Below are 19,320 nucleotides of genomic sequence, written 5' to 3'. Positions count from 1 at the left end.
CTTTCATGTTGTCACAACACAAATTAAGTTATCTTAACACTTTTAAAAAATGTATGTCGACTGAACATTAAGTTGTCCCAATGAAATCTCAATAATTGTGTTATTTCAGCACATTTTAAATAAGTAATTTGAACAAGTAAAAAAAAAAAAAAAAAAATTTCTGTATAATGGAGATGAGATTTTTTCGGCACATTTTTAAACATAATAGTTTTAATAACTAATCTCTAATAATTGATTTATTTTATGTTTGCCATGATGACATTAAATTAGACAAGTTATTGTATAAGGATGGTTTGTTCTGTAGACTATTGGGGAAAAAATAGCTTAAAGGGGCTAATGGTTTTGTCTTTAAAATGGTTTAAGTATAAAGTTTAGAATAAAAAACAGCTTTTATTCGAGCTGAAATAAAACAAATAATACTTTCTCCAGAAGAAAAGAGAAAGAGGAGACTTTTTTTAGCCTAATATGAGTTTATGAATCTTAAAGTCACACTTTAAAAGAAACTCCATACCACCAACTTTTTTAAAATAAGATTTGGGATTATACACTACATCTAATTTTTATGTTTTTATTAATTTATTTATTTTTATTAAATGTTCAAAAAATATGCAAACCAAGTAGGCATTACATGCATAAACAAGGAAGAAGTAATACAATTACAATAATAGGCAGACACAAATATAGGAAAAAAATTGCGTATAGTAATGACACTTGTATTTACCGTAAAAAAGTAAATAAATACAAATTAAATTAATAATAAAACAAAAACAAATATATTAGAAAAGTTTATGCAATATATGTATACATACACACACACACACACACAGTACTGTGCGCTGGTCAGTTGGCATTTCTGTGTGGAGTTTGCATGTTCTCCCAGTGTTCACGTGGGTTTCCTTTGGGTGCTCTGGTTTTCCCCCACAATCGAAAAAACATGCGGTACAGGTGAATTGGGTAAGCTAAATTGTCTACTATATGCAAGAAAAAGAGAAAGGGGGGGGTTTTAATAGGTTTAGATTTGGAGAAGGCTTTTGACAGGGTAGAGCATGATTTTTTATTTGCAGTTCTTAAGGAGTTTGGTTTTGGGAAAATTTTAGAAAATGGATTCAAATTTTTTTATACAGATATTTTAACTTGTATTAAATGTATTTTTTTTTTAACAGAATGTCTTCAACCAACTAGATCAATAAGGCAAGGATGTCCATTGACTGCTTTATTATACACACTGGAAGCTGAGCCACTGGGATTGGCAATAAAATCAGATAGAAGCATTAAAGGGATACAAATAGAAAACAATGACAACAGAGAAGCTGTGTATCAATACGCTGATGATACTACATCAATGGGGATTTTAGAGCGATATTGTAAAGCATCAGGAGCTAAGGTTAATGTTGGAAAAAGTTTATGCATGAGGGTGGGAAGAGTAAAAGAAATAACACAACATATACCCTTTAAAGAAGAAAAGGAACACAAAAATGTTGGGAATTTGGGTGGGGATGGATTCTAATAAAGCAGATATTTTAAATTGGGAGAGAGTTTTAAATGGAATTGAGAAAAGACTGAGATTTTGGAAAGCTAGAAATTTGATGTTAAAAGGAAAGTATTCATCTTAAATGCTTTAATGTTGTCAAAGGTCTGGTATGTGTTAAGTGTAACTGCGTTGCCTGAAGTATACTATGAAAAAATAAATGATGTAGTTTTAAAGTTTTTGTGGGGAAATGGAAGAGCCAAGATAGCTTATTATACTTTGATTGGGGAGGTAAAAGAAGGAGGTCTGGGACTTTTGGATAGTTTTTTAAAAATGAAAACATTAACAATTAAGATTATTCAAAGGTTTTTGGAAGGGAAAATGGGTGTGATTTGGAAAAGTGTGTTGGATTATTATTTGAAGAAATGTGGACATTTTAATATGGGATGTAATGTTTTATTGATGAAGATGAAGATGAAGAAACGGATGATAGCATGTCTGCCAAAATTTTATGTTGAGGTCTTAGAATCATGAGGGGGATTTTTAGAAAATGTGTTGATTATACCAAAAGCAAGGGCACAGATTCTAGAACAACCACTTTTACTGAATTAAACAATTTTAAGTGAAGGAAATGTTTTATATTTTAAGGAATGGTGGGACGGAGGATTAAGACAAGTTAAAGATGTATTATATGAAGTAATAAAAGGATTTGTACCATTAAAAGTAATTGTGGAGGATGGGTATAAAAGAGTTGTTAAAGCAAAATTACAAAGACAATGTCATGAGTTGAAAAAAGCAATACCAAAAGACTGCATTGTAATAATTGAAAAAAAAAAAAGTTGGGCGATGAAGATGAATTACCAGAGACCTATTTTAAGAAGAAAAATGGAGAGATCAATGAGCTTATGTACAGTTAAGAGTTTTTAAGCTATTTTTAGATAAAAGGCTTTTGTAAGACCTATAGCACTCAACTAATTAACAAAATTTTAATTATTTATTGAGACATATTCGCATATTAATATAAATGAGTAAATAAATAAAATGAATAGTATAAATGAATAAAATGGGTATTAAACAAGATATAATGACCCAAAGGTTGGTGGTTGAAGCCCACCCAGGTACGAATTACGCACTTTGCTGCCGTACAACTGCTAACATGTGCACTGGGCATATATCCTGGGCCACATTCTGTCCAGCGTTACAAGATGAAATCAGGATTTAGTAGAACATTGTCACGGGTCGGGAAGGTATTACTGTAAACGGTGTCTAGCTCTTGAAACAGCTCGGCTAGCACAGTCGGTAAAGTATGAGACTCTCAATCTCAGGGTTGTGGGTTAGAGCCCCAAGTTGGGCATCTGTTACTTTTCTCTCTCTCTCCCAGCAAACTTACATTAGGGTTCATATAGCAGACCTTTTGAGACAAAGCTCCTCGTTTTTACCACTGTAGGTGACCTTTCACTAAGTCGCTGTGGCTCAATCCGTTAGTGCGTTTGGCTGTTAACTGAAAGGTTGGTGGTTCAAGCCCACCCAGGGACGAAATAGGCATTTTGCTGACTTGCAACTGCTAACATGTGCACAGGACATAGATCCTGGGCCACATTCTGTCCAGAGTTACAAGATGAAATCAGGATTTAGTAGAACATTGTCACGGGTCGGGAAGGTATTGCTGTAAACGGTGTCTAGCTCTTGAAACAGCTCGGCTAGGACAGTCGGTAAAGTATGAGACTCTCAATCTCAGGGTTGTGGGTTAGAGCCCCAAGTTGGGCGTTTCTGTTACTTTTCTCTCTCTCTCCCAGCAAACTTACATTAGGGTTCATATAGCAGACATTTTGAGAAAAAGTTCCTCGTTTTTACCACTGTAGGTGACCTTTCACTAAGTCGCTGTGGCTCAATCCGTTAGTGCGTTTGGCTGTTAACTGAAAGGTTGGTGGTTCAAGCCCACCCAGGGACGAATTAGGCATTTTGCTGACTTGCAACTGCTAACATGTGCACAGGACATAGATCCTGGGCCACATTCTGTCCAGCGTTACAAGATGAAATCAGGATTTAGCAGAAGATTGTCACGGGTAGGGAAGGTATTACTGTAAACGGTTTCTGGTTCCTAAAAGTGTTTCTCAGCAGCCCGGCTAGCTCAGTCGGTAGAGCATGAGACTCTTAATCTCAGGGTCGTGGGTTCGAGCCCCACGTTGGGCGTTCCTGTTACTTTTCTCTCTCTCTCTCCCATCAAACTTACATTAGGGTTCATGTAGCAGACTTTGAGACAAAGTTCTGCGTTTCTACCACTGTAGGTGACCTTTCACTAAGTCTCTGTGGCGCAATCGGTTAGTGCGTTTGGCTGTTAACTGAAAGGTTGGTGGTTGAAGCCCACCCAGGGACGAATTAGGCATTTTGCTGACTTGCAACTGCTAACATGTGCACAGGACATAGATCCTGGGCCACATTCTGTCCAGCGTTACAAGATGAAATCAGGATTTAGCAGAACATTGTCACGGGTAGGGAAGGTATTACTGTAAACGGTTTCTGGTTCCTAAAAGAGCTTCTCATCAGCCCGGCTAGCTCAGTCGGTAGAGCATGAGACTCTTAATGTCAGGCTAGTGGGTTCGAGCCCCTCGATAGGCGTTCCTGTTACTTTTCTCTCTCTCTCCCAGCAAACTTACATTATGGTTCACGTAGCAGACTTTGAGACAAAGTTCCGCGTTTCTACCACTGTAGGTGACCTTTCACTAAGTCTCTGTGGCGCAATCGGTTAGCGCATTTGGCTGTTAACTGAAAGGTTGGTGGTTCAAGCCCATCCAGGGATGAATTAGGCATTTTGCTGACTTGCAACTGCTAACATGTGCACTGGACATAGATCCTGGGCCACATTCTGTCCAGCGTTACAAGATGAAATCAGGATTTAGCAGAAGATTGTCACGGGTAGGGAAGGTATTACTGTAAACGGTTTCTGGTTCCTAAAAGAGCTTCTCATCAGCCCTGCTAGCTCAGTCGGTAGAGCATGAGACTCTTAATCTCAGGGTCGTGGGTTCGAGCCCCACGTTGGGCATTCCTGTTACTTTTCTCTCTCTCTCCCAGCAAACTTACATTATGGTTCACGTAGCAGACTTTGAGACAAAGTTCCGCGTTTCTACCACTGTAGTTGACCTTTCACTAAGTCTCTGTGGCGCATTTGGTTAGCGCGTTAGGCTGTTAACTGAAAGGTTGGTGGTTCAAGCCCACCCAGGGATGAACTAGGCATTTTGCTGACTTGCAACTGCTAACATGTGCACCGGACATAGATCCTGGGCCACATTCTGTCCAGCGTTACAAGATGAAATCAGGATTTAGCAGAAGATTGTCACGGGTAGGGAAGGTAGTACTGTAAACGATTTCTGGTTAATAAAAGAGCTTCTCATCAGCCCGGCTAGCTCAGTTGGTAGAGCATGAGACTCTTAATCTCAGAGTCGTTGGTTCGAGCCCCACGTAGGGCGTTCCTGTTACTTTTCTCTCTCTGTCCCAGCAAACTTACATTAGTGTTCATGTAGCAGACTTTGAGACAAAGTTCCGCGTTTCTACCACTGTAGGTGACCTTTCACTAAGTCTCTGTGGCGCAATCGGTTAGCGCGTTCGGCTGTTAACTGAAAGGCTGGTGGTTCAAGCCCACCCAGGGACGAATTAGGCATTTTGCTGCCTTGCAACTGCTAACACGTGCACTGGACATAGATCCTGGGCCACATTCTGTCCAGCGTTACAAGATGAAATCAGGATTTAGCAGAAGATTGTCACGGGTAGGGAAGGTATTACTGTAAACGGTTTCTGGTTCCTAAAAGAGCTTCTCATCAGCCCGGCTAGCTCAGTCGGTAGAGCATGAGACTCTTAATGTCAGGGTAGTGGGTTCGAGCCCCTCGATGGGCGTTCCTGTTACTTTTCTCTCTCTCTCCCAGCAAACTTACATTATGGTTCACGTAGCAGACTTTGAGACAAAGTTCCGCGTTTCTACCACTGTAGGTGACCTTTCACTAAGTCTCTGTGGCGCAATCGGTTAGCGCATTTGGCTGTTAACTGAAAGGTTGGTGGTTCAAGCCCATCCAGGGACGAATTAGGCATTTTGCTGACTTGCAACTGCTAACATGTGCACTGGACATAGATCCTGGGCCACATTCTGTCCAGCGTTACAAGATGAAATCAGGATTTAGCAGAAGATTGTCACGGGTAGGGAAGGTATTACTGTAAACGGTTTCTGGTTCCTAAAAGAGCTTCTCATCAGCCCGGCTAGCTCAGTCGGTAGAGCATGAGACTCTTAATCTCAGGGTCGTGGGTTCGAGCCCCACGTTGGGCATTCCTGTTACTTTTCTCTCTCTCTCCCAGCAAACTTACATTATGGTTCACGTAGCAGACTTTGAGACAAAGTTCTGCGTTTCTACCACTGTAGTTGACCTTTCACTAAGTCTCTGTGGCGCATTTGGTTAGCGCGTTAGGCTGTTAACTGAAAGGTTGGTGGTTCAAGCCCACCCAGGGATGAACTAGGCATTTTGCTGACTTGCAACTGCTAACATGTGCACCGGACATAGATCCTGGGCCACATTCTGTCCAGCGTTACAAGATGAAATCAGGATTTAGCAGAAGATTGTCACGGGTAGGGAAGGTAGTACTGTAAACGATTTCTGGTTAATAAAAGAGCTTCTCATCAGCCCGGCTAGCTTAGTTGGTAGAGCATGAGACTCTTAATCTCAGAGTCGTTGGTTCGAGCCCCACGTTGGGCGTTCCTGTTACTTTTCTCTCTCTCTCCCAGCAAACTTACATTAGTGTTCATGTAGCAGACTTTGAGACAAAGTTCCGCGTTTCTACCACTGTAGGTGACCTTTCACTAAGTCTCTGTGGCGCAATCGGTTAGCGCGTTCGGCTGTTAACTGAAAGGCTGGTGGTTCAAGCCCACCCAGGGACGAATTAGGCATTTTGCTGCCTTGCAACTGCTAACACGTGCACTGGACATAGATCCTGGGCCACATTCTGTCCAGCGTTACAAGATGAAATCAGGATTTAGCAGAAGATTGTCACGGGTAGGGAAGGTATTACTGTAAACGGTTTCTGGTTCCTAAAAGAGCTTCTCATCAGCCCGGCTAGCTCAGTCGGTAGAGCATGAGACTCTTAATGTCAGGGTAGTGGGTTCGAGCCCCTCGATGGGCGTTCCTGTTACTTTTCTCTCTCTCTCCCAGCAAACTTACATTATGGTTCACGTAGCAGACTTTGAGACAAAGTTCCGCGTTTCTACCACTGTAGGTGACCTTTCACTAAGTCTCTGTGGCGCAATCGGTTAGCGCATTTGGCTGTTAACTGAAAGGTTGGTGGTTCAAGCCCATCCAGGGACGAATTAGGCATTTTGCTGACTTGCAACTGCTAACATGTGCACTGGACATAGATCCTGGGCCACATTCTGTCCAGCGTTACAGGATGAAATCAGGATTTAGCAGAAGATTGTCACGGGTAGGGAAGGTATTACTGTAAACGGTTTCTGGTTCCTAAAAGAGCTTCTCATCAGCCCGGCTAGCTCAGTCGGTAGAGCATGAGACTCTTAATCTCAGGGTCGTGGGTTCGAGCCCCACGTTGGGCATTCCTGTTACTTTTCTCTCTCTCTCCCAGCAAACTTACATTATGGTTCACGTAGCAGACTTTGAGACAAAGTTCTGCGTTTCTACCACTGTAGTTGACCTTTCACTAAGTCTCTGTGGCGCATTTGGTTAGCGCGTTAGGCTGTTAACTGAAAGGTTGGTGGTTCAAGCCCACCCAGGGACGAACTAGGCATTTTGCTGACTTGCAACTGCTAACATGTGCACCGGACATAGATCCTGGGCCACATTCTGTCCAGCGTTACAAGATGAAATCAGGATTTAGCAGAAGATTGTCACGGGTAGGAAGGTATTGCTGTAAAGGGTTTCTGGTTCCTGAGACAGCTTCTCATCAGCCCGGCTAGCGCAGTCGGTAGAGCATGAGAGTCTTAATCTCAGGGTCGTGGGTTCGAGCCCCACGTTGGACGTTTCTGTTACTTTTCTCTCTCTCTCCCAGCAAACTTACATAAGGTTTCATGTAGCAGACTTTGAGACAAAGTTACGCGTTTCTACCACTGTAGGTGACTTTTCACTAAGTCTCTGTGGCGCAATCGGTTAGCGCGTTCAGCTGTTAACTGAAAGGTTGGTGGTTCAAGCCCACCCAGGGACGAATTAGGCATTTTGCTGCCTTGCAACTGCTAACACGTGCACTGGACATAGATCCTGGGCCACATTCTGTCCAGCGTTACTAGATGAAATCAGGATTTAGCAGAACATTGTCACGGGTAGGGAAGGTAGTACTGTAAACGATTTCTGGTTAATAAAAGAGCTCTCATCAGCCCGGCTAGCTCAGTCGGTAGAGCATGAGACTCTTAATCTCAGGGTCGTGGGTTTGAGCCCCACGTTGGGCATTCCTGTTACTTTTCTCTCTCTCTCCCAGCAAACTTACATTATGGTTCACGTAGCAGACTTTGAGACAAAGTTCCGCGTTTCTACCACTGTAGTTGACCTTTCACTAAGTCTCTGTGGCACATTTGGTTAGCGCGTTAGGCTGTTAACTGAAAGGTTGGTGGTTCAAGCCCACCCAGGGACGAACTAGGCATTTTGCTGACTTGCAACTGCTAACATGTGCACCGGACATAGATCCTGGGCCACATTCTGTCCAGCGTTACAAGATGAAATCAGGATTTAGCAGAAGATTGTCACGGGGAGGGAAGGTAGTACTGTAAACGATTTCTGGTTAATAAAAGAGCTTCTCATCAGCCCGGCTAGCTCAGTCGGTAGAGCATGAGACTCTTAATCTCAGAGTCGTTGGTTCGAGCCCCACGTTGGGCGTTCCTGTTACTTTTCTCTCTCTCTCCCAGCAAACTTACATTAGTGTTCATGTAGCAGACTTTGAGACAAAGTTCCGCGTTTCTACCACTGTAGGTGACCTTTCACTAAGTCTCTGTGGCGCAATCGGTTAGCGCGTTCGGCTGTTAACTGAAAGGCTGGTGGTTCAAGCCCACCCAGGGACGAATTAGGCATTTTGCTGCCTTGCAACTGCTAACACGTGCACTGGACATAGATCCTGGGCCACATTCTGTCCAGCGTTACAAGATGAAATCAGGATTTAGCAGAATGTTGTCACGTTAGGGAAGGTATTACTGTTAACAGTGTCTAGTTCTTGTGGGGACTCCTTATCCGCCTGGCTAGCTCACTCGGTAGAGCATGAGACACTTAATGTCAGGGTCGTGGGTTCGAGCCCCACGTTGGGCGTTCCTGTTACTTTTCTCTCTCTCTCCCAGCAAACTTACATAAGCTTTTATGTAGCAGACTTTGAGACAAAGTTCCGCGTTTCTATCACTGTAGGTGACTTTTCACTAAGTCTGTGTGGCGCAATCGGTTAGCGCGTTCGGCTGTTAACTGAAAGGTTGGTGGTTCAAGCCCACCCAGGGACGAATTAGGCATTTTGCTGCCTTGCAACTGCTAACACGTGCACTGGACATAGATCCTGGGCCACATTCTGTCCAGCGTTACAAGATGAAATCAGGATTTAGCAGAATATTGTCACGTTAGGGAAGGTATTACTGTTAACAGTGTCTAGTTCTAGTGGGGACTCCTTATCCGCCTGGCTAGCTCAGTCGGTAGAGCATGAGACACTTAATGTCAGGGTCGTGGGTTCGAGCCCCACGTTGGGCGTTCCTGTTACTTTTCTCTCTCTCTCCCAGCAAACTGACATAAGCTTTAATGTAGCAGACTTTGAGACAAAGTTCCGCGTTTCTATCACTGTAGGTGACTTTTCACAAAGTCTCTGTGGCGCAATCGGTTAGTGCGTTCGGCTGTTAACTGAAAGGTTGGTGGTTCAAGCCCACCCAGGGACGAATTAGGCATTTTGCTGCCTTGCAACTGCTAACACGTGCACTGGACATAGATCCTGGGCCACATTCTGTCCAGCGTTACAAGATGAAATCAGGATTTAGCAGAAGATTGTCACGGGTAGGGAAGGTATTACTGTAAACGGTTTCTGGTTCCTAAAAGAGCTTCTAATCAGCCCGGCTAGCTCAGTCGGTAGAGCATGAGACTCTTAATCTCAGGGTCGTGGGTTCGAGCCCCACGTTGGGCGTTCCTGTTACTTTTCTCTCTCTCTCCCAGCAAACTTACATTATGGTTCACGTAGCAGACTTTGAGACAAAGTTACGCGTTTCTATCACTGTAGGTGACCTTTCACTAAGTCTCTGTGGCGCAATCGGTTAGCGCGTTCGGCTGTTAACTGAAAGGTTGGTGGTTCAAGCCCACCCAGGGACGAATTAGGCATTTTGCTGCCTTGCAACTGCTAACACGTGCACTGGACATAGATCCTGGGCCACATTCTGCCCAGCGTTACAAGATGAAATCAGGATTTAGCAGAATATTGTCACGTTAGGGAAGGTATTACTGTTAACAGTGTCTAGTTCTAGTGGGGACTCCTTATCCGCCTGGCTAGCTCGGTCGGTAGAGCATGAGACACGGTAGAGATGTCAGGGTCGTGGGTTTGAGCCCCACGTTGGGCGTTTCTGTTACTTTTCTCTCTCTCTCTCAGCAAACTTACATTAGGGTTCATATAGCAGACCTTTTGAGACAAAGTTCCGCGCTTCTACCACTGTAGGTGACCTTTCACTAAGTCTCAGTGGCGCAATCAGTTAGCGCGTTAGGCTGTTAACTGAAAGGTTGGTGGTTGAAGCCCACCCAGGGATGAATTAGGCATTTTGCTGCCTTGCAACTGCTAACATGTGCACTGGACATAGATCCTGGGCCACATTCTGTCCAGCGTTACAAGATGAAATCAGGATTTAGCAGAACATTGTCACGGGTAGGGAAGGTATTACTGTAAACGGTTTCTGGTTCCTAAAAGAGCTTCTCATCAGCCCGGCTAGCTCAGTCGGTAGAGCATGAGACTCTTAATCTCAGGGTCGTGGGTTCGAGCCCCACGTTGGGCGTTTCCGTTTCTTTTCTCTCTCTCTCCCAGCAAACTTACATAAGCTTTAATGTAGCAGACTTTGAGACAAAGTTCCGCGTTTCTATCACTGTAGGTGACTTTTCACTAAGTCTCTGTGGCGCAATCGGTTAGCGCGTTCGGCTGTTAACTGAAAGGCCACATTCTGTCCAGCGTTACAAGATAAAATCAGGATTTAGCAGAATATTGTCATGGGTAGGGAAGGTATCACAGTTAACAGTGTCTAGACAAAGTTCCGCGTTTCTACCACTGTAGGTGACCATTCCCTAAGTCTCTGTGGCAACATTATGAAGCTGCAGGCCCCTAAATTATTGCACTATGATTGAATATGTTATTATATAAAATATTAAACATACTAGATTATGATTTAATGCATTAAGTCTGTTGTATTTTAATTAACTGTATTTGTAAATAGATATTGTTCAGTTACTTAAATATTTTCAGTCATTTTTTGTTTTTGTTGTTGTTTTTTGTTTTTAGATCATTAAGGATTTATCAAACTCTTTAGTATTGAGTTGAGGGAATGAACATTATCTTAATATTCACAGAATAAATGATAGTACTCGGAGTAATTTTCTCACACCAAACTTTATTTTTTTATAAATTTTCATGAGGTCCTACAAGTCATCGAGCTGTAAAAAATGCAGAGAAAAATTGTGAAAAACAATACTTGGATTAATAATGTATTTATTACATATAAAATAAAATGCTTTAAATTCTTGTTGGGGAGATTTTTCATTTCTCGAGCAATTCTTCTGTTAAATTTCTCAACTTCACTAAAAAAAAATAAATGCTGTTGTCAGAAATTGTGTTTAACATAAAAACTTAACAGCTTTTGTACAATAAAAAATGTAAACATACCTTGCGTGATAAATGGGGCCCTGGAGGAAGACATCTTCAGCCTCCTGCCAAGACAAGCCTTGTAACTCGGAAATGCCATAAGTTATGGCCTGTACAAACATACAGATAAACCAATTAATAAAATAAAACACACACTGCAGAACATAAGCATGCTCATGTACATACATGTTTTGTGATTACCTCTGGGAGAAGACATCCACAAATGAACTCCACCTCATCATTGAAGGTCAGCTGTGTTTTGGTTTTATTAAGAATTCCTCTGATGTAGTCACAAATGATTGACTGGGACTGCTCATTCTCAATGTAGACAGGCACTTGAGAACGGGGTTTTAGTGGAAACCAATTTGACCTTTTCCCACCGAGTATATCCTTTGGGCCATAGAAGGAAATTATATTTCATATGTAAATGCACAAGTAATTAATTATATTTGGCAAATAATAGTTAAATTGTCCCTTGACTATATTTAAGTCAACCATACTCAGAGTCTAGAGGAGTAATTTAAAGTGGAACCATCTATACCACCAAATGCTGCTCTGCTGATTTTGATGTGATAATCAAGTCCACTAATCTTTTGTCATTCCTTTCCCGATCTTGAACTGCTTGGACATGTGCCGGAAGATTGGATGTGGTTTTTCTTTTCACCCTAAAAAGGAGCAGAATCTTTCCATCCAAGACACTTCTTGCCTCCTCAGTCCAGAAAGCAAACCTGTGCCCATAGCTTTTAATAACAAGACAAGACAAAATCCATAATTACTGTGTAACGAGGAGACTGACACGGAGGGATCCATTATGCAGTATTTATTAATCACAACTTCACTCAAACACACAATATGCACCGGAGTGCACACACACACCCACAGTAGTAGTATGGGTATCAAGACTGATGATGAACAGACACAGAGTGAGTTACCAGGCATGAGTGGAAGGGAGTGAGCGAGAACCAGGATCCGTTATGCAGGCTTGGCTCAAGGGCAGGCAGCAAGGATCAGAGTTCGTATAACAGGCGTGGTTCGTGGGCAGGCAGAGAGAGAGTCAGAGTCCGTATAACAAGCGTGGGTCGTGGGCAGGCAGAAGGCGAAGCAAAGTAAGAGACAGGCTGGAGTCGTGCACAGGAGATCAGGCTGGAGATAATGCTCAGAAATGCTGGCCGGGGCTAAACAAGACTTCGCCTTGAACGAGTGTTTGAGTGCGGCTTATAAGAGGTACGTGGGTCATTAGCCAGATTCCAATCAGGTGTATGCGCAATCGGTGTAGATGGATTACGTAATGCTAAAAGTCTGGAGATGGTGGCCTCTGCTGGCCAGCGAGGGGAGTTACTGGGACCGAGTCGGTGACATACTGGTCACCGGTAAAAGAGATTTTAAGTATGTTTTGTTATTCATGTTACAAGTTGTTGTATTGGCACAATATAAATTTTTAATTTTACAGATTTACAAGAAAAATAAATAAATACTGACATACCCATCAATTTGAAATTGTTCCATGAGTAGAAGGCACCACCACTGACGGATGATAGGTATATCCATCTGAAAGAAAGACTGTTTAGTCTGACAGTTAACCAACATGTTTTTGTTAATACATGATGTTGGGTGTGCTTGCAATAACCATGCCCCTTTTTTTAAAAGATATGTTGCTTAGAAGAAAGCAAGATAATATACACTAAAATAGTTACATTTTAGCTATGATTAAAAAAAGCACCAACAAAATAAAGTTACATAAATAATAAAATAATACCTCCTGGAGTTGAAACCCAATGCCACACACCATTGAGAGGGTGTACTGAAAAGAGAGAAGCCACAGTCATTTACAATGTTTACAAAATCTTTAAATCAATTAACTCAATTTATATCTTACCATGAGTACAAAAACACCACAATCATTCCCTCTTGTCTGACGTGGCAAAGCCTAAAATAGGCAAAGCAAATCAATTTTATTTTAGAATAATGTAGAAAAAAATTTATTGTTGTAAAAGCCAAATAATATTTTTTTTTAAGTTGATTCCTCACTGGAAAATCATATCCATTCTTTTCAGTCCATGTCCCATGATCCACTTGGTAAGCAATTTTCCTGTAAACAAAACATAGTAGTAATACTAACAATTACAACTCTAGAACACCATGCATAAAAAAGGCTAGATGAACATAGACAGAAGTTCAAGAAACGGCTACAGGAACGTAGCCAAAAGTGACAGAACTATAATACACGGTTAGGAAATAAATAGAAATGGCTATAGGAACGTAGCCATATATCACATAAAGGCTGAAACGTCTTAGTTTATTGATAGACCTAAAAATTGCCCTGTATTCCTCATCTCCAAATCCTGATTCATGCTCTGCGTACAGAGAGTCTAAAAACACCATCTCTCTTCGAAGCGGCATCATTATCTACAATGTTAAAGGTGTAAAAATATTTCATTTGAACATTATTGCTTCTTCCAAGATTTTTCAGTGTTTTATTTTAGAAACACACACATTGCAATACCAATTAATGTATGCACTAGACATTTCAATATTTTCTTACACAGACGACAAAGTGGTCTGGTCCATTGGCATTTGTCCATGCTGGAAAGGCTAACAGGTCTTTCAAGTCTGCATCTTCCTGAAATTGATCAGGACAGTTATGTTGTTTAATTTAGGTTGTACTTCTCACACAGTAAATACAGTACATACACGCACCGGTAATCCAGTAACAATGTTGTTAGGAGTTTCTTTCCACACAGGGACAACATAAAAGTCCTCAATGTATATGTCCTTGCCCTACATGAATAAAAAGAAACTGTTGACAATGACATGAACATTTTCACACAGTTTAGAAATTGTTTTTTTTTTTTGGATCAAGTTAAAACAATCTATATAAATATTATGTTTTATACATACAATTTGTCGAGCCATTTCACAAATAAGCTTCATGCAGGCGTTTCCAATCTGCAATAAATACTTTGATAAGTCAATGTTTTTAATAAAAAAAAAGTTATAATAAAAAAACAGACTGCTTACATGGGAGTCCATGTCCCTCAACAATCTAAGGCTCCAAAATTCTTCTCGAATAAGGCACACTTGCCCCTCCTTCACAATTATTTCACTGCCAGGGCGATTTCGGTCCAGCACATAATCAAGCTGTAATAATAATAACAATAAATATGTGTGTGTGTGTGTGTGTGTGTGTGTGCGTTTGTATGTAATGGTAATTGTTCACCAGTTTCTCTTGTAATGGATCCCAGTCCCTCTTCCAAGGCTTAGTAGGTTCCAAAAAATTCAGAAGAGTGGTAGGTTCACAAGCTGTTTTTTTCTGTAATTGGTACTGATGACAGAGGAGATGTGACTGATGTTATGCCTGGTGATGCAGCGGTCATTTGTAAAGTCACAATATTTTCTGGCAGTGCTGTCAGTGGTCCTTAGAGTACATTAAAGCATCAAAATTAGAAAATAACACATAATAATTAGAGAACAGAAACTTGACACTGAGCAACTGGAAAGAACAATCTAATTACCAAGTGACATGTCCATGCATTTCTCTGTGGAGGATGGATTTTCTATAAATGCAAATATACACATAAGTACAGTTATGGATATAGTGATGTATTTGTTACAAAGTAAGGGAAACATTACCTAACACAACCTGGCTGTGGTCATTCATGTGAATGTTTGTGTTGAATTCCTTTTTTATGTCATGAAGACGTTTCTCGTTTTTTCTGACAGTGTAATGGTGGATGATGTTTCGCATGAGGAAAACATGTGTGGATGGCAATGCCATGTTCATAAAGTAGTTATTTTTCTTTAGCTTTGAAAAAAGCTGTTCTGCAGCCTGACTGTTAACTTTGCCAGCTAGTTGAGGCACAAGACGAAGCTTCCTCAGTGAATCACGAGGATCTTTTGTGTTGTCTTCGTGAAATCGGTCATACAGAACATAGTGTTCTGCAGAACCAGTTATTGGATGACCATCCGCATCTGGACTTTGCTTTTTTGCAGTGAGCCATGGCAGAGTTACCTGTAATTTTCCTGATTTTGCTTTTGCAATATTTTCAGTGGTTGGTTCGAGTAACCTTCCCTCGAAAGGTGTGAAAGTTATGGGTTGCCTCAAGTTTGTGTGGGTGGACAGTCCACGGGCAAAGTCATAAATAACAACATTAGGCAGATGCTCCCAAAACAGAAGCATATCTGCAAAATCCCGTGGACTTTCTGCTCGCAGATTACATTTTATACTGTAAACTATGCCACAAGATAAGCAAATAGTTAAGAAAACATAATCAAATCCCATTAATGACATTGGGACTTAAATGACCATAGGTTATGATGGAGGGCAGTGGCATTAACCTTAACAAAGTATACTTTTAAAAAATTTAAAGATGCAGTGCCTCAGAGATGTAAATACACTCCCCCACACGGAAAGCAACAATAGGTGTCAGACGAGGCCACCTTAAACACCCCCCCAGAGCTGTACACCACCAGTCACTCCCCAATCAGTGCCAAGCAGAAAACAGGACCCATTATGTCTATGTGACTTTGTACATTTCTGATTTATTTGTAATATTTTAATGTGCAACATTGAGGTTTACCTGAAGCAGCCCAAATCTTTTCAAAAACCTTGTCATAGGCCTCCCTTGACCTCATCTCCTCCGAAAGTCGCAGGAGTAGATCTGTGCGAGAGCCTTTGGCATCTAAACCACACTCTTGACAGTCTTCTTATCACTCCCACCTATCACATAAAACACACATGTTAAATGAAATGCCAACACTGACAAATAATACATATAATTAGCATTAAATATTTTACTTTCTGTTTTGAAAGTTCGTCCTTTAAGCAATCTTCAGAGACAGTTATTTCTGTTCGTTCTGCAGTTTTGCTTTGTGCACTTTCTCCAATTCAGTGTTGAGAACAACATTCGCTATGCGAGTCTTATTCCCGATCCAGGGTGCCCAAAAGTTGTAACTAGGTGTAACACAAAATGGATTGTTTTTTTGACCTTTAGGACAAACAAACATGTTAGTACATCAGTGAATTTAGATTGTACTCCTGAAAACACTTATGAAATTAAATAATGATGACATGCCATTCCTGATATAATAAATTTCCTTACTTGAAAAAAATCCTCGAGCAATTCGTTCTTCTGTCAGTGCCTTCCAAAACATATCTAAATCCACCTCTCCATTAAAATATTGTGGAGGCTGTGAAAGATCACTCACTAAAGAAAATAAAAACATATTATAAACTTACTAATAGTTTTACTAATAAGACTTACCTCTCTGCAGTAAAAAGGAAAGATATTTATCAGAGAGATGAAAGGATGCCTTCTTGTGGAGGTCCATTATGACCACAGGTGGATGGTCGCCACAAGATACACATGAATACTCGTATTCATGGTCAGTTAGGGCCTCAAAATGCAGATAGCCGTGGAGAAGAGTAACTGCTGAGGGGAACTGTACACCTGTAGTTACCTCCAAGTACTCCACTACTCTGCTGACTGCTGTATGCACCTATGATAAAGAAATCACAGTTAATCAGTACTTATATAGGCAAGGCAAGGCAAGTTTATTTATATAGCACATTTCATACACAATGGTAATTCAAAGTGCTTTACATAAACAAGAATAAAAGAGACAAGTATAAGAAAATAAAAACAAAGAATAAAAATGATTTTAAAAACAGTTAAAAACAGAAAACATAATAGTCTTGATTTGAATGTACCTAATGTTGCCTAACATAAAATCAACACTATGAAGAAATCCTATTGTTGTAAAAAATAATATATTGTATAACATATAATATATGTATTGTATAACGATTACCTGCAACAGGTTTCTTATGGTGAGGCAGAGAGAGAGTTCAAGGAGGACATGGTCATTGAAGTTATGCAAACCATTAGCCCACTCTTGGTAACGGTACACCATTCCACAGAAAGGACAGAATTTGTAGTAGGTTGAAATATCTGCAGATACAGAATGCAAATTAAATGGTTTAGTATCTTTTTCATAATTAAAATAAAATAAAAAATGTTAGTAACAATTATCCACCTTGGACAATTCCTGTAGTTGTAAGAATTTTCGCTTTACGTGTAATGCCGACAGGATCACTGAGCAATGTGCGGTCTGAGCAGTGGTAGCACATTGTCTCATCAGGGATTAGGTGTTTTGGAAATTCCTTATAGTCTGAAGAAAGCCTCAAATGACTGGGAATAGTAGATGGTTGCTTTTTATTCATTAAGATGTATTCTACTATGCTCTTTACTTTAGCAATGTCCTTTGGAGGGTAATTCTCACTTTCATCACTTTCCTCCATCGCTGCTGCCTGAAATTCTTCAGCGCTTTCAGTGCTCGGAACTTTTCGGAAGAGTTCAGGGTGAATTTGAAAGAGGTGCCATTTTGCTATGTATTTATGGGTACATGATCTCTGGGTTTTTGCATAGGGACAGTGCCATGAATTCTTCTTGGTGTCATATGATACCATGACTCTGCCCAGTCTACTATAATATGATATATTAGGCTCGTAGACCGATATGAACCTTTTTGTTGGTGGGACTCCAATCTTGGATTCAACTGCCAGCCGTCGGTGGTTTGCCGTCTCAGGAATGTCAGGTGCTTGCAGCGGGAGGTTGTTTCGTTAGCGCTTCCGCTTTCGTTAGTGAAGTTCTTTTGCGGAACGTTTGTAGATCCCGTTGTGTTCTTCAAGCTATGTCGTTTGAGCACTGTGCTGATAGGCTGACGTAAGAAAACAGGACACAAAATATACAAGGCAAAAGTGCAAAGCACGGAGCTCTAGGCAAAGGCGGTCCGAACCGCAGCAAAGCAGGAGGTCGACATGTCCAAATAGACCAAATCAGAAACTAAGCAGAGAAAAACGGCATCTGTAGAGAAAGAAAACAGATGGAACAGGTGGTTTGCAAGCACAGGTACGTCTGCTGCAAGTACAGCGCCGTCAGGAGACAGGGGTTGCTGGCCCATTCCCCAAGCTCGGTGGCTGGACATCACCGTCCTGGAGTACGGCCGATAGAAATTGGCGGCTGACGGCTGAATTTTTGAAAAAGAACAAAAAATGAAATATTTTTAAAAAATAACAAAAAATCTAATTTTTTTTTAAAAATAAAAAAATCGAAATATTTTGAAAAATAACAAAAATAAAAAAATTTTGAAAAATCACCAAAAAATTAATTTTTTGAAAAATCACCAAAAATAAAAATTTTATGAAAAATCACCAAAAATGAAAAATTTTTGAAAAAATAACAAAAAATGAAATTTTTTTGAAAAATCACCAAAAATAAATTTTTTTTGAAAAATAACAAAAAAAATATTTTTTTCTAAAAATCACCAAAAATTATAATTTTTTGAAAAATAACAAAAATTTTTATTTTTTCTAAAAATCACCAAAAATGAAAAATTTTTGAAAAAAAAACAAAAAATGAATTTTTTTCTAAAAATCACAAAAAAATGAAAAACTTGTGAAAAAATAACAAAAAATAAAATTTTTTTGAAAAGTCACTAAAAATGAAAGTTTTTCGAAAAATAAAAAATGATAATTTTTTGAAAAATAACAAAAAATAAATTTTTTTCTAAAAATCACCAAAAATGAACAATTTTTGAAAAATAACAAAAAATTAAATTTTTGAAAAATCACAAAAAATGAAAATTTTTTGAAAAATCGCAAAAAATCACAAAAAATGAAATTTTTTCGAAAAATCAAAAAAAGAATATATTTTGAAAAATCTCAAAAAATCACAAAAAATAAACATTTTTTAAAAAATAACAAAAAAATGAAATTTTTTGAAAAATAACAAAAAATCACAAAAAATTAAAAATTTTTGAAAAATCGCAAAATATGATTTTTTTTGAAAAATCGAAAAAATATGAAATTTTTTTGAAAAATCACAAAAAATGAAAATTTTTTGAAAAATCACAAAAATTTAATTTTTTTGAAAAATCGCAAAAAATGAAAATTTTTTGAAAAATCGCAAAAATCACAAAAAATGAAATTTATTTGAAAAATCACAAAAAATCACCAA

At 39.7% G+C, this 19,320-nt stretch overlaps 2 long non-coding RNA genes and 11 other non-coding genes across 13 annotated transcripts; 11 read left to right on the top strand and 2 right to left on the bottom strand.

Moving 5' to 3' along the window:
• Window positions 1–312: 312 nt before the first annotated feature.
• LOC147844869 (uncharacterized) lies at window positions 313–2,296 on the bottom strand. The gene is made up of 2 exons (XR_015483910.2): window positions 1,472–2,296; window positions 313–1,325 (listed from the first exon to the last, which is right to left on the bottom strand). It is a non-coding gene; the product is annotated as an uncharacterized LOC147844869 (long non-coding RNA).
• Window positions 2,297–3,588: 1,292 nt separating this feature from the next.
• trnak-cuu (transfer RNA lysine (anticodon CUU)) lies at window positions 3,589–3,661 on the top strand. Its single transcript has one exon. It is a non-coding gene; the product is annotated as a tRNA-Lys (tRNA).
• Window positions 3,662–4,438: 777 nt separating this feature from the next.
• Window positions 4,439–4,511, top strand: trnak-cuu (transfer RNA lysine (anticodon CUU)). The gene has a single exon. It is a non-coding gene; the product is annotated as a tRNA-Lys (tRNA).
• Window positions 4,512–5,043: 532 nt separating this feature from the next.
• trnan-guu (transfer RNA asparagine (anticodon GUU)) lies at window positions 5,044–5,117 on the top strand. Its single transcript has one exon. It is a non-coding gene; the product is annotated as a tRNA-Asn (tRNA).
• Window positions 5,118–5,710: 593 nt separating this feature from the next.
• Window positions 5,711–5,783, top strand: trnak-cuu (transfer RNA lysine (anticodon CUU)). Its single transcript has one exon. It is a non-coding gene; the product is annotated as a tRNA-Lys (tRNA).
• A 532-nt stretch (window positions 5,784–6,315) lies between these two features.
• On the top strand, window positions 6,316–6,389 carry trnan-guu (transfer RNA asparagine (anticodon GUU)). The gene has a single exon. It is a non-coding gene; the product is annotated as a tRNA-Asn (tRNA).
• Window positions 6,390–6,982: 593 nt separating this feature from the next.
• On the top strand, window positions 6,983–7,055 carry trnak-cuu (transfer RNA lysine (anticodon CUU)). The gene has a single exon. It is a non-coding gene; the product is annotated as a tRNA-Lys (tRNA).
• Window positions 7,056–7,828: 773 nt separating this feature from the next.
• On the top strand, window positions 7,829–7,901 carry trnak-cuu (transfer RNA lysine (anticodon CUU)). The gene has a single exon. It is a non-coding gene; the product is annotated as a tRNA-Lys (tRNA).
• A 532-nt stretch (window positions 7,902–8,433) lies between these two features.
• Window positions 8,434–8,507, top strand: trnan-guu (transfer RNA asparagine (anticodon GUU)). The gene has a single exon. It is a non-coding gene; the product is annotated as a tRNA-Asn (tRNA).
• Window positions 8,508–9,522: 1,015 nt separating this feature from the next.
• Window positions 9,523–9,595, top strand: trnak-cuu (transfer RNA lysine (anticodon CUU)). Its single transcript has one exon. It is a non-coding gene; the product is annotated as a tRNA-Lys (tRNA).
• Window positions 9,596–9,703: 108 nt separating this feature from the next.
• Window positions 9,704–9,777, top strand: trnan-guu (transfer RNA asparagine (anticodon GUU)). The gene has a single exon. It is a non-coding gene; the product is annotated as a tRNA-Asn (tRNA).
• A 598-nt stretch (window positions 9,778–10,375) lies between these two features.
• Window positions 10,376–10,448, top strand: trnak-cuu (transfer RNA lysine (anticodon CUU)). Its single transcript has one exon. It is a non-coding gene; the product is annotated as a tRNA-Lys (tRNA).
• Window positions 10,449–12,110: 1,662 nt separating this feature from the next.
• LOC101886291 (uncharacterized) lies at window positions 12,111–19,264 on the bottom strand. The gene is made up of 12 exons (XR_015942714.1): window positions 17,339–19,264; window positions 17,114–17,253; window positions 16,405–16,801; window positions 16,101–16,290; window positions 14,324–16,022; window positions 14,204–14,251; window positions 14,003–14,083; window positions 13,848–13,925; window positions 13,334–13,394; window positions 13,182–13,232; window positions 13,062–13,106; window positions 12,111–12,853 (listed from the first exon to the last, which is right to left on the bottom strand). It is a non-coding gene; the product is annotated as an uncharacterized LOC101886291 (long non-coding RNA).
• Between the last annotated feature and the right edge of the window lie 56 nt (window positions 19,265–19,320).

This window comes from Danio rerio, chromosome 4, assembly GCF_052040795.2.
Source record: "Danio rerio strain M-AB ecotype USA chromosome 4, GRCz13ab, whole genome shotgun sequence".
NCBI classification, from domain to species: Eukaryota; Metazoa; Chordata; class Actinopteri; order Cypriniformes; family Danionidae; genus Danio; species Danio rerio.
Note: the sequence above shows the minus strand (reverse complement) of the source record. Positions and strands in the feature narration are given on the sequence as shown.